Source organism: Planococcus citri, chromosome 4 (genome assembly GCF_950023065.1).
Source record: "Planococcus citri chromosome 4, ihPlaCitr1.1, whole genome shotgun sequence".
In the NCBI taxonomy this organism is placed as follows: domain Eukaryota; kingdom Metazoa; phylum Arthropoda; class Insecta; order Hemiptera; family Pseudococcidae; genus Planococcus; species Planococcus citri.
This window is the reverse complement of record NC_088680.1, coordinates 14,343,348-14,357,807: the sequence shown is the minus strand read 5'-3', so window position 1 is coordinate 14,357,807 and position 14,460 is coordinate 14,343,348. Positions and strand designations below refer to the sequence as shown.

The following is a 14,460-nucleotide window of genomic DNA, read 5'->3' as shown; positions in this document are numbered from 1 at the left end:
TTTAAAGCATTGAGGAATTCCTCAATGTTGAAGTCTTCAGGAATGATACACAGGATGTCATCAACATATCTAAACCATGCTTTGGGAAAGTTTTTATTGTTCTTTTTGAATTTTGTCTCAAGGTGGCTCATGAAAAAATTTGCCAGAAAGGGAGATAAGGGGTTGCCCATAGCTGTGCCTCCTGTTTGTTTGTAGTAAGTTCCATTTATTTGGAAAATGTTTTGGGAAGTGCATAATTTTATAGTATTCATATAATGGGTTATTTCTTTTTTGTTGATATTTTGTTCTTTTAGCCAGTTTTCTATCATTTCTAAAGTCTCAGGAATAGGCACACTGGGGAAAAGATTTTGTACATCAAAAGATATGAGCCTGTCTGTGTCATTAATAGTAATCCCTTGCAGTTTTTCTGCAAGTTCATAATTATTTTTAACTTGAAGAGTTTCAGGAAAAGGAAGGTTTTGGAGGTTACAAAGGAGTTTTTTGGCAATGTTATAGGAAGGAGAGTTGATATTGGCCACAATTGGTCTCATAGGATAGTTAGGTTTATGGATCTTGGGAAGACAGTACATTTTAGGAACTTTAGGATTGGAAGGAAAAGGAGTGTTATTAAGGAAGGGAGTAGTTTTCACCAAACTTTTCACTTCTTTTGTGATATACTACTATGCCGTACGTGGTATGTATAGGGCTCGCCCACATGGTAACACTGCGTTGCACTAAGGCAACACTGCGTTGTATTCTCGTCAGCTAGCCATACGAGCCAAGCGACGAGAGTACAGAACGCCAGTAATGTATCCGAGTGCACGCGGGTATGTTATTCACGGTTAATGGGTTAATGCAGTCATTTAAGTATAAGTTTTACTCTCGAGTGTTAAGTGTTATATTTAGTGCTTTAGTTTTAGTTAGTTATTAGTGAAACCAATGAATAGACGAGAAGGAGTGATGATCTACTCGTCGCCACTCTGGGTAAGTACTTGCACATATCAGTGTGAATAAGTTAGATCTCCTTGCCAGAGGAGATCACTTATCCAAACCTACACCACAGTGTGTAACACCAACGTGTGTATATTTAGTTTAAGAAAGTGTCTTGTTAACGTACATAAATACATAGAATATGTGATTATGTAAAACCTGTAACGTGTTGTTAATATTGCACACATTAAATATTATTCTCGTGTATAACTTGTTATTATTTATGGTGTGTATGATCATATGTTAAGAGTGTAAAAGCAACCATTTCCTACTCACGCCCTAGCCGAGCATGTGAGGTATTCCGGTGAGTATTTAGTAGAAATACTCTAAGGGATATTTCTTGGAAACAACACAATAGCAACCATCGTAAGTCACATTACCAATCCATGCTTTAAGTCATTTTACCCTCTTACATTGGCGCCCTTCCGAGTGTCCAAAAAGCACAGATTCGTCGTAATCTGAGCTTGGAGGAAGTAAATCGTTATGAGTACAAAGTTTAGATCGCGACCAAACTTTGGAAAATAATACTTGCAGTATGATTTTAATTGTACTTACGATTCACTTCTTAACTATTCTCAGACCAACGTGTCCGAAAATAGGAAAGGAAAGAATACTTGTGAATATTTCAAAGTAAATAATCACGAAAGTATTAAGTTGCTTTCACCTAAACACACACACACCTAGTCAAATTTGACAGAATTTGACGAAAACGTGTTTATTTTTACATGTGTATGTGTGGTGGTAGATGATGAAATCCATCGATGGATAAAATATCCGTTGAGAATTTCTCAGAACTCAATCCGTTCGTTGAAACGTGAAAAGCGAGTTCCAGCTTGTCCGCCGCATTGTTGCGTGACCCCTACCACCACCCAAGGACAGACACACACGTCGCACTAGCCGCCATCTTTTGATGTCGCTGCTGCAGCTGCGTAGCCACCAACCGACGAGTTGATAGCTACCGCGGCTCGCATTATATATTTTTCTTTTCAAGTGTGACGACGGTTCTAGCAACGCTCCTCTAGAGAAGCAGCTTGACTGTCATTGTGTTATTTTTTCGCGCGCATTTTTTGCGTCCTCCGTGTGTGTCTTGTCCGGTATCTTTTCACGTTTCATTTTTTAAAGTGAATTTTGATACTAAGCAATTTATTTGCATAATTTCTCCGCGTTTGTTTTTCAACCACGCGATCAGCAGCAGTAGAACTTCTGTTCGAAGCTATATTTTGCAGCAGTATTGGTAAGTAATATCGTAAAATATTACAGTACATTTCGCGAGTGGCTTTTCAATCAAAGCAAACACATCGCAAGCATTTCTCGCGTATTTTTCAAACCAGCACTCAAAGCTGAGTGATAATTCAGTGTCCTTGTATTTTTTCAGAAATACCCAAGGTGGTATTTTGGCACCTGAATTTTTTCTCCAGCAATTCGTGTTCGTGTTCGCGATTCATTCGAAGCTAATTTTTTAGCTGAGATCTAGTGCTCTTTATCTTGTCCGAGTCACCTCTGAAGTGACTTTGCACTCGAATCCCGCTAAGAAACACGTTTCGAGCACGTGTGAAACAGTTCGTCCTGACTCAGCGCTTTTTATCTTGTCCGGATTACTCGCCGTAGTAATCTAGCGACTTGAGTCAACCAACTGTATAGCTCAGTGCTAGTGAAGCGCAATTTACGTGATAGAATATTTTTGTGTACCAGAACCAACTCGCGAATTAAAACCAGCATTGCACGTGAATTTGTGTTCGAAATTTAATAGAAATTTCACACAAAAAAGGGAAAATATTCGTCGTAATATTACCCCAGCTGTAGTTGAATTCGAACGAAATGGCATTTACTGGACCAGCTGCAGGCACCCGAAGTAAAGCGGTAGCCCTTACGCAACACCAAGTACATTGCTTATGTATTGGTGAAACGCACGAAGAATCGTGCGTTACGTTGAAAAATTCGGATAACAAATCCAAACGGAAAAATCGAAAAAATCCACCTACGCAGGATTTAAACGTAGAACAACCTGAACAACAATCGAGTCCGCAGAACCTTGTGGAATCATTGTTCAGCAGTCATCCGCCATCAAACAATTCTGACGAAGAATATGACGAGGATGATGATGAGGATGACGAAGATTACGTACCTACCGAAGAAAATAACATGGTACATGGATCAGATCTCCCTGACCCGCCCCCAGCGAGGACACGTCACCTGCAAAATTACAGGGACTCAAAAAGGGAAGAATGCAGATCCAAAACTGAACCGAAACGACCTGAAATCGCCACCGATGCTGAAATAAATGATCCGTTGAGATCGTTGTTTCAGCAAACATGGGATTTCACTGAAGGTGCCATAGAGAACCTACAGATTGGTCAAGCAGTTCAAGAACACAGCCTTATCCGAATAGAAGACTGTCTAATTAATCTTGTGGACCATGCAGGTAGTACGAACCGCAACATTGACGGATACAGAAACGACGTAAAAGACGTTCGTGAACACTGTACCCAATGGGCCACTGGCATGAAAGAATATGTAGGTCAAACTACCGGTGCAGCTTTACAAAAAGCTGACAGCGCGATGCAAAAGGCAACGCAATGTGAAACCAAATTTGACCAAGCGACCAACCTATTCAAAAATGAAATGACAAAACATAAGGCAGAATGCAGCCAGTTAGCTCATGCAGTTGCGGATATGAGAAAGGAAGGTGGATGTAGACCCAACAGTGGTCTTAATTCCAACCCAACCTTGAAAATAAATGCCAACTTAGTCAGAAGTGCTGGCATTTATTATGACGAATCGAAACGTTACTTCCCTCATGAATTTGTACGTCAGTTCGAAGACTACGTAAACAAAAGCAATGCCGCCGAAACTCAGAAAATTTACGCATTCCAAGGAGTAATTGAGACTCAAGATGCGACAGAGTGGAAAGGCGACATGGTGGGAATAACGGACTACGAAGACCTAAAACAGAGATTCCTTCAACATTATTGGAACAGTCAGTGTCAAAACGATGCATGGGAATATTTCCAGAAATATTTTTGCGAAACCAAAACGGAGAAACGTCTGTTCTTGGAGATAAAGAGATGGGTCCTATCTCTAATCAAACGCAAACATCCAAATATTTCCAAAGTATTGGAAGTAGCAGCTGAAAAAGTGCCCTACCCATACGATAAGAAATTAGCGAAACAAACTACAGTGGAAGGTTTTATAAGAAAACTTGACGAATTCGCCAACTATGACTCTGACCCGAAGAATAATGTACGCATTGCAGTTCGCAACAGCGCGATGACGCCCGTTCAATGGCAACAAACTCCATCATTCGAATGGAATAGAATGCCTAACAACAACTGGAATAACGGAAATGGTTTACCACAATCTACATACTGGATACTCAATGCGAATGGACAGTGGGCTCAAATTCCCGGAAACCCGAACAACAACTGGAATTCGAATCAATGGAGTAATCAGACTCAGATGAACTCGAACCAGAACTCCGGTCCACAGATAAGTTGGAATATGGGAAACAATCAAAACTTCCAGAATTCCAACCTTAATGGAGGATGGAATTCGCAGAAGAATGCGAAGAATTCTAATTCTGACAGGAATAGGAATTCTACGCAAGGTCCTACTCCAATAGGGAACTGGACGACCCAACCAATGATCACGAATTCACCGCATAATGCGCCGGAACATCCGAAGAAATCGTATCCAGCTGTTACGAACAAAAATGTAAATGAAGGACAACTACAAATGGCATACCAAAAGCTACAAAAGGCTTTAGGTAACAATTTCAAAGGGAATCAGAAAATTAATTTTTATCCCAACTCGAACAAAACTAGTAATAGTAATGGCGTTAAACAGAACACTCATACTAATACTAATGCGAACAATTCTGGTGGTAATAACAACAGTAATGATAATGCTAAACCCCAGAACAGCGACAATCGTGGTGAAAAACCGCATGAAGCCAGAAAACCCTCGACTTTCCAACCGAAAGTGTCTAGTCAGATACCTTTACCAGTACATTTCTTCGTAATAAACGAGGATGGTACGGTAGGAGAAGGTACTCCGGACAATGCCGATTTCTGTGCAGAAATCGAAGAAATCGACCTGAGTCAAGATTCCAACGAGAGTCAAGACCAAGGAAACGATGACAATTCGGAAAACTAAAAGGACTAGACACTACAGGGGCACGGTCTAGTAACATCAAAGTCCCCATGAAGTCAATCTTTACGGAATTCATTTGGGTAGGCGACGGTATAGCGCATTTCCTAAAAAGAGGAGACACGCCATTACCTGTAGCGGTGCCACCATATTTACGTGATCAATTACCAATTGAAGAATTATACAGACGTATAGAGAAAACGGAATTCCCCGAAGGAGAGAAATTCGTTCTATCAGCTCTGCAATTCGAATTGAATCACTCACCTCAACCTTATGACAAAATAAAGAAAAGTCTAAACAAACTCTTAGATCTACTAGTCAAAGATAAAGGGGCGGAATTGATTATATTAATCTTCCCAATAGTAAAACCCTGCATTCCAGGTGACCCCAAAAGCATTGGCGTTAAACTAGATCGATATATCGAATACCGTAAAATATTCCAAAACGCGGCGGACGACCAAATTGTAATATTCTGGAAAGAACCGCCCATGTATTATTTGCAGACGCAAAAATTGATAACGGCCTCCGGTGTCGAAGCGATTGGCGTCATGGCAGATAAAAACCAACGAGTAATTCCTTGTGAACGAAAGTTCAAATTCGAAAAGGATAGGAACAAGTACTACCCTGCTATACCTACGTACCGTGTGATTTACGACATGGTTTGTACAGGTATATACAGACTATTCGAAGAATGGAAACGAGTACGTTTAAGCAGAAACGCGCTCAAATCTCCATACGACGAAATGCAAAAGATTCTCCAACAACGTCCACAACCTCCGTACACGTACATGGCTCCGCCTGAACAGCAACCTAAGCAGGAGGAAGAAACAAAGGACGAACCATTAAAAGGTAGTCAGGTCGTCGAACCTAGAAAGAAAACCTTATTTATGGAATATCGAACCTCGTGCAATAATCCTAATTGCCAACGAGATCCAACGTGTTGCATGTTACCAGAGGAGTACTATGAAACATTCACGGACAAGTACACCCGTCCTGCTCAGTTAACACAACTTGACGACGACGGTTTAGTACAAGGAAATCAAACTAAGAAATCCATAAGAGAGATGGATGTCAAATGTTTGATAATGGAGGATCCAGAACTCGTACTAGACGAGTTTCCGGAACTTGATTACTCCCCAACTCCGTTTGAAGTCTTGAACATTCACCATAGAGCGAAAGATCGAAGACCAATCGGAGATTTTGGAGTTAAAAATGCAATAATCAAGAAACCTCCCAAAGACAGATTGCTCAGATTGTTGACAAGGGATGGCATTAAGACATTTCCGTGTAATAGTGATACGACTACAACACGCGTGAAATTCATAAGAGGCCTACCTGCCGACAAGAAATGGAGACATCATGCACTTCGAAAACGAATAATTAAAGAAGCTCGAGCACTCGAAGCGATTGACAACGCACACCTTGATGAAACTCAGCTGAAAGAAAAAGCTAAACCATTAGTGGTAAACGAAGGTACCGATGACCCAACTTGCGTCGTTCCAATCACAGTAGGTGATAAGATCGTCGCCATTCAGTTGGACTCGGGAGCACTTCCCAATGTTATCTCAAGGAATGTGCTGAAACAACTTAAGTTGAAAGTGCCACATGCAGTACGCGAAATCGCTATGGATCGCATCGTGCAGCTACGTATGGCCAATAACGCAATTGAACGAGCGTCACAAATTCTGGCCGAAATTACATTCAATTTTGGTCCGAAGGAATTTGTAGTACCATTCTACATAATGGACACCATTGGCAACACTTTCATACTGGGAAGAGTAGCCATGGAGCATTTGGATCTACACTTACATTTCCGCCAGAGATGCGTAAGTCATGAACCTAAGGATGATGATCATTTTACAATTGCATTTATAAACCCAGATGTGTATAAAGATGCGCTCTCTTTATTTAAGATTGAGCAAATCCCTGAGCACACTACTATAACTATTGATCTCATGGCCACAAGCATGTCTACAAGAGACAAGCTCAGAGAGCCTGAAGAAGACCGAATCAAAGCAGTTCGTATTATGCAGAAAAATCTCATCGAAGATTTAGCTGAAATACGAGAGCTTGGCATTGCACCTCAAAAGGAGGTAGACGATGCCATGCACAAGATCAATGCTTATCAAGACATATTTAGTCTGAATCCGGGATGTTACAAAGGTGAAAAAGTACATTTCAACTTTATCCCCGGTGAGGGGCACCTAGCAGTGCCACGAGGTGAAAAATATAGACCTCCAGCTCGGTTAAAACAAGCCCTCGATATGACGACTCAAAAGATGTTAGATTTGCGAATAATTCGGCCATCTCGTTCAGTTTTTATAAATACACTCGCACCCGTCATTAAAAAGAATGGCGATATACGACTGTGTTTGGCAGCTGACGAGTTGAACAACTTTTTACAATGCGTACTAACTGAACCCGCTACAATCGATAGCGTAATATTCAGTGGTTCACCTGATGGTCTATTTTGTACGCTGGACTTTACGTCCGGATTCTGGCAATTAGAGCTAGATGAAGAATCGAAAAAGTATACAGCGTTCATAATAAACGGCCAAGTATACGAATTTAACAGACTACCGTACGGATTGAAGATCTCGAGCGGTGAGTTTGTTCATATGATAAACCAAGTGCTAAAGGACGAAGAAGGCATCTCCAAGTTTGTGGATGACGTCAAAGTCTCTGGTACTACGTTTAAAGAAACACTTGATAGACTACTCAGTGTATTCGAAAAAATAAGACGGGCTGGATTAAAACTGAATCCGACCAAAACCCACTTTTTCAAGAGGCGTACAGACCACTTGGGGTTCGTCTTATCCAAAGAAAACATTGATAAACAGGACCTTAAAAAGGAAAAATTCCTGAAATTTGAGAAAGACCATATGAAACATGGCAAATTCGTACTTAAAAACAACAAAGAAGTGTTAGCTCTTGTTGGGAACACCGTGCTGTACAAGCCGTTTATTCCCCGTTACATGCAAATCCTGAGCCCAATATACGAATTGACAAAGGGCGACGACCCTATAGTCTGGACGGATGCTCAACAGAAGGCCTTCGACATACTCAAATCGGAGTACTTGAAAGAATTCACGTTGAAACAACCTCCACGTGAGGGCGACTTATTCTTGGATACGCATTATACAGACGATGCAATGAATGCAGTTCTCTTCTACAAGGAAGATGAACAAAAGCAAATCATTATGTTCATTTCTGTTGGCTTCAAGGAGCACCAGAAAAACTTTACGCTGTATGACAAAGAAATGCTAACACTCTACTCAGTCATCAAAAAGATTTGGATGTGGATTTTCAGTAGGAGAGTCCACGTGCGCGCCAATTTGCTCCCAATTTACAAAGAATTTGAGAGTCTGGCGAAAACGCACCGAAAAGCTGCAAAATGGGTTACAACCATATGCAATTTCGATCTAATCTATGACATGAAGTTGTCTAATAAAGCGCTATACGACATCAAAGCACCAGAATTGGTAGTCGGAAATATCGTCATAGAAGAGCTAACAGAGCTCGATCTATTGATGATTAACCAAGTGGTACCCAGGTTCACGAAAGGTTTTCACAAGGAAGACAATCATGAACTCACAGGTGCCAGTAAAAAAACCGCCCTACCACCTCTGGATTGCAAATTTATGGACGAAAACGTACCTAGATTATTCGACCTATTATCTAATATAGAGGACGAACAAGCTAGAGATAAACATTGCAAAAAGATAATGGATGTCTTAGAAGAAGACGTACCAGCAAATAATAAGAAGCAACAGGGTACGTCACTTCGCAAAAAACAAATTTATGACATAATGTACACACGCGATGGTAAGAAACGTCTGATGAAAATTTTGCCAGACAAATCGCAAGTACCCTACTTACCTGATCGATTATTGTATGACACGGTCGACTACCTCCACTGTGCTTATGGGCATACAGGGGCAAGTAGATTGGATACAATTTTCAAACAACTATACTACCATCCTAGTTCACTCGCGTATATTCGCGATATTACAAACACCTGCATTATATGCAAAGTGAACAAGAACTACGCGAAGCACAAAGTGCTGGAATACGCTCAAATCGAGGCGTACGCCATCGGCGATGTGCTATCGGTAGATATCTATGGACCAGTTCCAGCATTGAAGAACGATCCGAAATACTTGCTAGTTGCAAAAGAAATCTTTACCAGTCGTGTCTGGCTTCGAGACATGCACAGAATTCAAAAGAAAATAGTTTGCAACGCAATGGAATCAATTTTATTTGAAATTGAAATCCACGATGTCAAGATCAAGAAAGTGATCACTGACAACGGTACGCAATTTATTTCCGATTCATGGTACAATTTGCTGGAAAAATGCGAGATCAAAGTCGCACATACGACAGCTTACAACCCTCAGAGTTCTTCAGTGGAACGAACAATGAGAGTCATAGGCGATAAGTTACGTGTCAAACTCAATGAAGTTTATGATCCATATCGCACTCACCTTGGTTGGAGTAAATTCGTTGGAGAAATCCAAAACGAAATTAACAACACACCAACGTCGTTTGGTTTCAAGCCCAACGAGGCTTGGTTTATACCAGACACGACGATTCCAGGTTTTCCAACTGAAATACGAACCTTCAATTTTCGAGATGCGTTAGCAAGATTACACGATCAGAACGAAAACAACCAAATTCCATCAATAACCATTGAGGAATGTCGAAGCCGCGAACTCAAGATATTTGACATCCCGTCCGATGAACAGGAAGTCTTTATCGACAACAATGGCTATGCCAGAGTTACAGCCGACGGCGCCTGTTCCAAAAACGGCTCACCCGAAGCTATTGCTGGAATAGGAATTTGTTTCAAACCGGGTTCAAATGCTAACATATCTGACAGGATTGTGAGCACAGAATTCCAGGTTACGAACAATTATGCCGAGTTAATGGCAATAATCATTGCGCTAGAAATATTACGAGATAACGGTGTGAAGAAGATAAAGTTGTTATCAGACTCGAATTACGTAATCAAAGCGCTAACGAACACATGCTCGATTTGGAAAACCAACAATTGGAAAAACTCCCGAAACAAGCCAGTTCATCATGCTGAACTATTTCAACGTATTCTTGCTATCAGGCAAGAGCTCGAAGATGTAGAATTTCAGCACGTATACGCACGCAAAGTAGAATACACTAACATCATAGCAGATATGTTAGCTAAAAAAGCTGTGTATACGAGCGAATGGCAAGAAGACAGAAGCGGAAATTTGACTGACCGCCAAGCCGTTGAAGCATTTATTAGAGAAAAAAGACGTCAAAAGCGTATTGAAGAAGAATATTGCTTCAACAAAACGCACGTTGATCCTACATATTTGCAACCTGGCGATATGGTACTAATTACCAACCACAAACAGTCAAGTTTCGAAAAACGAACAGCGGCAAAACTCTATCAAAAGAAACATGGACCTTTTATAGTAATAAAATGGTCAGGTTTCAACAGTTACCTTCTGAAACCTACAGATGGAACAACTGTAGATAGAATTTCGAACATAAGACAGCTAACGCTATTCCTAACTAGCAAAAACATCGAAGACATGGAAAAAAGCGACTGTCTCAAATCATTATTAGACCAGCGTTCGATTGAAGAAAAAATCAAAGAATTTTTATTCAAAGCTCGCGAAGCAATGTCTGACAGTGAGGAAGACGTTGACGACCCACCAACTCGTGCACCACAGGGTGTCGGTATTAATGAGCGTGACATTACAGAAGCATCACCTGCTATTTTACGACAGCTTGAGAATACAGCACGCGACCTTCGAGCTCAACAAAGAGCTGAAAAACGCGATCAAGCCAGTACTTCAACAGCTACCGAACTACAAGTAGAAGTTGAAGTGCACAACCCACCGATTACTGAAACTGCAGTAAATGGTGAAGTGCCAACTGAACAACAGTCTACGGAATCAACATCCACTGATTTACGAGAGGAAGTTGATCCAAATGACTCAGCTCAAAATACCAATGCTACTGGGGAAACTCAGACGAGCACAGAGGATCAACCAGAATCCTCAACTTCGACTGGGGCATCCGCAGCCACACCCAAACAAAGTGCACAACTTGCTCCTTCTAACAGGAAGCCGCGAGGTCGACCTCCAAAGACACCTAAAATTGTGACAAACGCCGCGGAGCCGCAACCTTCAATGTCGCAATCTCAAACAGGAGATTTGACGACAGGAGGCAGCGCACAACCGGCAAAGGATCCGAATAAATTGACTAAATCTCAGAGAAAATCTGAGAGAATCAAGGCACGCCTGATGCGTATGGGTCAAGACCCACTTAGAACCTATGATTTCCATCAGATTGTCCCATATCATTACTCTGAGAAAAGTCTTTACAAAAGTTATTTTATTGAAGACTCAGAACAATCGACCACAGAAGACTTACAAGAAGTCTATACTGTGGAACCGAGAAATCTAGAGGTCAATAAGGTCACAGTTGAGATCAATCCTGAGGAAAATGAAATTAACATTTTCATTTCTCTCCCACCAGAATATAAACTGGAAGGGGAAATCATAAAGGTTGAAATTCCACCTCAGTGTGAAATACCTAGAAATGAAAAGGCAATTGCTCAATTCTTAAAGAGTACAATTACCAACGCCATGAACGGCTGGTTACTCAATAAAATCTGAAATTAGTCATTTTATTTGGTAAACTCATAACTGGAAATTTTGAACACTATAACCAGATAGTGACCAAAATACACCACAGACCAGGATTCGCCGAAATCCAAGTCACAATGTAAATTTATTTTGATTGGCAAAATTTCAAACAGGAAATTAAAACAGTCAGAATGAATCACAAATACGAGAAAAAGTTTTAAATTTCAAATAATTTGATTAGAAGACACAACCAAACACATGTAAACGCGGACTGGGGCATTTAAAATGATCAATTTCGAAAATAATTAGATTTTTGAATAATCATAAATCACGTATGCTCAATCACAATTTTCAACAGGCTAAAATTTGGTAAAAGACTGAAATTTAACTACTAACATTGACTTAGTTTGGGAATTTTCGGAGTTGGAATTCGGTAAAAAACTGAAATCCATCTCTGAGAATCGTCCAATACGTAAAAATTCCACAAGGGAATGATCACGTAACAGCCAAGAATCATTTTGTGTAATTTTAACGCGAAAATTTGAGTAAAATCTCAAAATTTTGAAAAATAACGCTATTCAAAGCGTTACGCGTTACGTTACGGGCAAAAACGTGAGCCACCGCATCCGCATGTACTCAGACGGAATAACACCGGCGAAAATGTGCTCTTATCACCATTTCATCACTTCGAAGGAAAGTTTGATTAATTTAGAAGTTGTTCTCAGCAAAGTTGTACTTTTGAGTAATTAAAGGCTACGTTGAAATTAACTAACGTGTTAATACACTCTTTAGCGATTTCTACAGTGCCAGCTGTATTGAAACGAGTAAGTAAACCTTCAATTACGTAGCATTTAGTCCAAACTAATATCAAACAATATACCAATCTGACTTCGATTTTTAACAGAAAAATGGAAGCGGAAATGAACAACGGTGACCATAACAACCACGAGCACACTATCGCCAACCAACGAATCCGTCAAACCTGCAAAATTACAAAAAGACATGGCGAAATATATCGGAAATGCTACGTGCAAAATGGTAACGGTCCAGAAACGATGAAATGGATCAAGTTAGAGTTCCTGCAATGGTGGGACGAGCTGACTGAAAATACGGATCATTACGAAGTATGTTTTGCCATTAAGGCGTTATTAATTGCACAAATGAACATAGATACTAATCTATCACGCTATTTGTTTGTTAAATCAAGGAGTAATTAGTTAATACGATAACGACGGCGTAGAAACTCCAGCGAATCGACGTATTTGCGGGTGAATCAGCGCACCAGATTGCGACGAATGAAACACATACAAGATGTGATCATTGTCGTGATAATTTTAGTCATATCATATTAATTTGCATTTTCGTACTTGTCTTTCATACCTTAAATATAGATGTATTATATACTGCTTGCTTTAATTAGTCATTCACACTCTCATTGCACAGCTTAACATTGCATACTTCGCCGAAAGTAAACAATGTACGCTCTCACACAGCTTAATTACACGCAAATGAACAAATGGATACTTCGTAGGAAGTAACCTAACGTTCAACATATGCCTCACATAATTAACAACTCAACCGCTTGAGAGCATTTTAATCAAACTCGATACTAATATCGTTCTCAATCGATTATTTAGCGCTCAAGAAAAATGGAAGCTGCAATTAAGCAATGATGAAGGCTGAAATGAAAAATACATCGAATAACTACAAATACAAATTCAGGTAACAACTCGAAGTTTATTTGTATACTAAATTATTCGATGATAAAAGCAAGCAACGTGAATATTACACATCAATGGTAAAGTGAATCTCTACAATGAATTCATCGCATTCGGTTTTCGTTTCAAAATAGTTAGCAACAAGCTACGTGAGTTGAAAATTACTCTAATAAGAGTTGGTTTCGAACTTATGATTAGATTTTGAAAGTTAGCATTACATCTACGATCAATTCACCGGCGAGTGAAATGATTCTAACGTGGAAGAGCTACGAAGATGAAACCGAACGTTGATGCAAAATTTTCTTTATGGCAAAATAAAACATCACGTAAGTACCATATACATACTTCAATGTAAGTAAGTAATGAGTACCAGACGATCTCTCAGAGCACAGATTGTTCAGATAGTGTTTATTTCCAAATTATAAAATGAGCTACGTAGACGAAACCGAACGTTACAGTAATTATCTTTCAGAATAATGATCGCTGAGTAAAAACTGCGTACTTCAACGTAAGTAAAACAGTAGGTACTTGGTGACTCGGTTTCAAACGCTAATTCTCCGATTTAGTATTTTGAAAAATATTCCAAAGTGAGTAAAATTCAAAATTACAAATTAGCAGCGAACCAAATCAAATCACTCATAACTAGCGAATAATTTAGTCAATTCAGATACGCAAATGAAAGATAATTTTAACGAACGTTCATTAGCAAAATACCTACGGTCAATTTACCGGTGAGTAAAGTGATTGTAGCTAGGAAAAGCTACGTAGACGTAACCGGTCTCAATTAATAATGATTTTGCGAAATAAATTTGCTAGGAGAAACCACGTAGAAAATACCGATGGTCTCTTAGGTTAAAATTTCAAAAACAGCTAAAAGAGCTACGAAACTGAAACCGATTATACTAAGACCAAATAATAGTACTAAATCAACCTAGATTTATGAATAATTAGCAGTAATAATTTATTTAGAAATTATGATCGCTAATAACGTT

The 14,460-nt window shown here is 39.7% G+C and overlaps 1 long non-coding RNA gene across 1 annotated transcript; it reads left to right on the top strand.

The window, feature by feature from the left end:
• The first annotated feature begins 12,133 nt into the window (after nucleotides 1-12,133).
• LOC135845636 (uncharacterized) lies at nucleotides 12,134-13,156 on the top strand. The gene is made up of 2 exons (XR_010558786.1): nucleotides 12,134-12,574; nucleotides 12,655-13,156. It is a non-coding gene; the product is annotated as an uncharacterized LOC135845636 (long non-coding RNA).
• The last annotated feature ends 1,304 nt before the right edge of the window (nucleotides 13,157-14,460 follow it).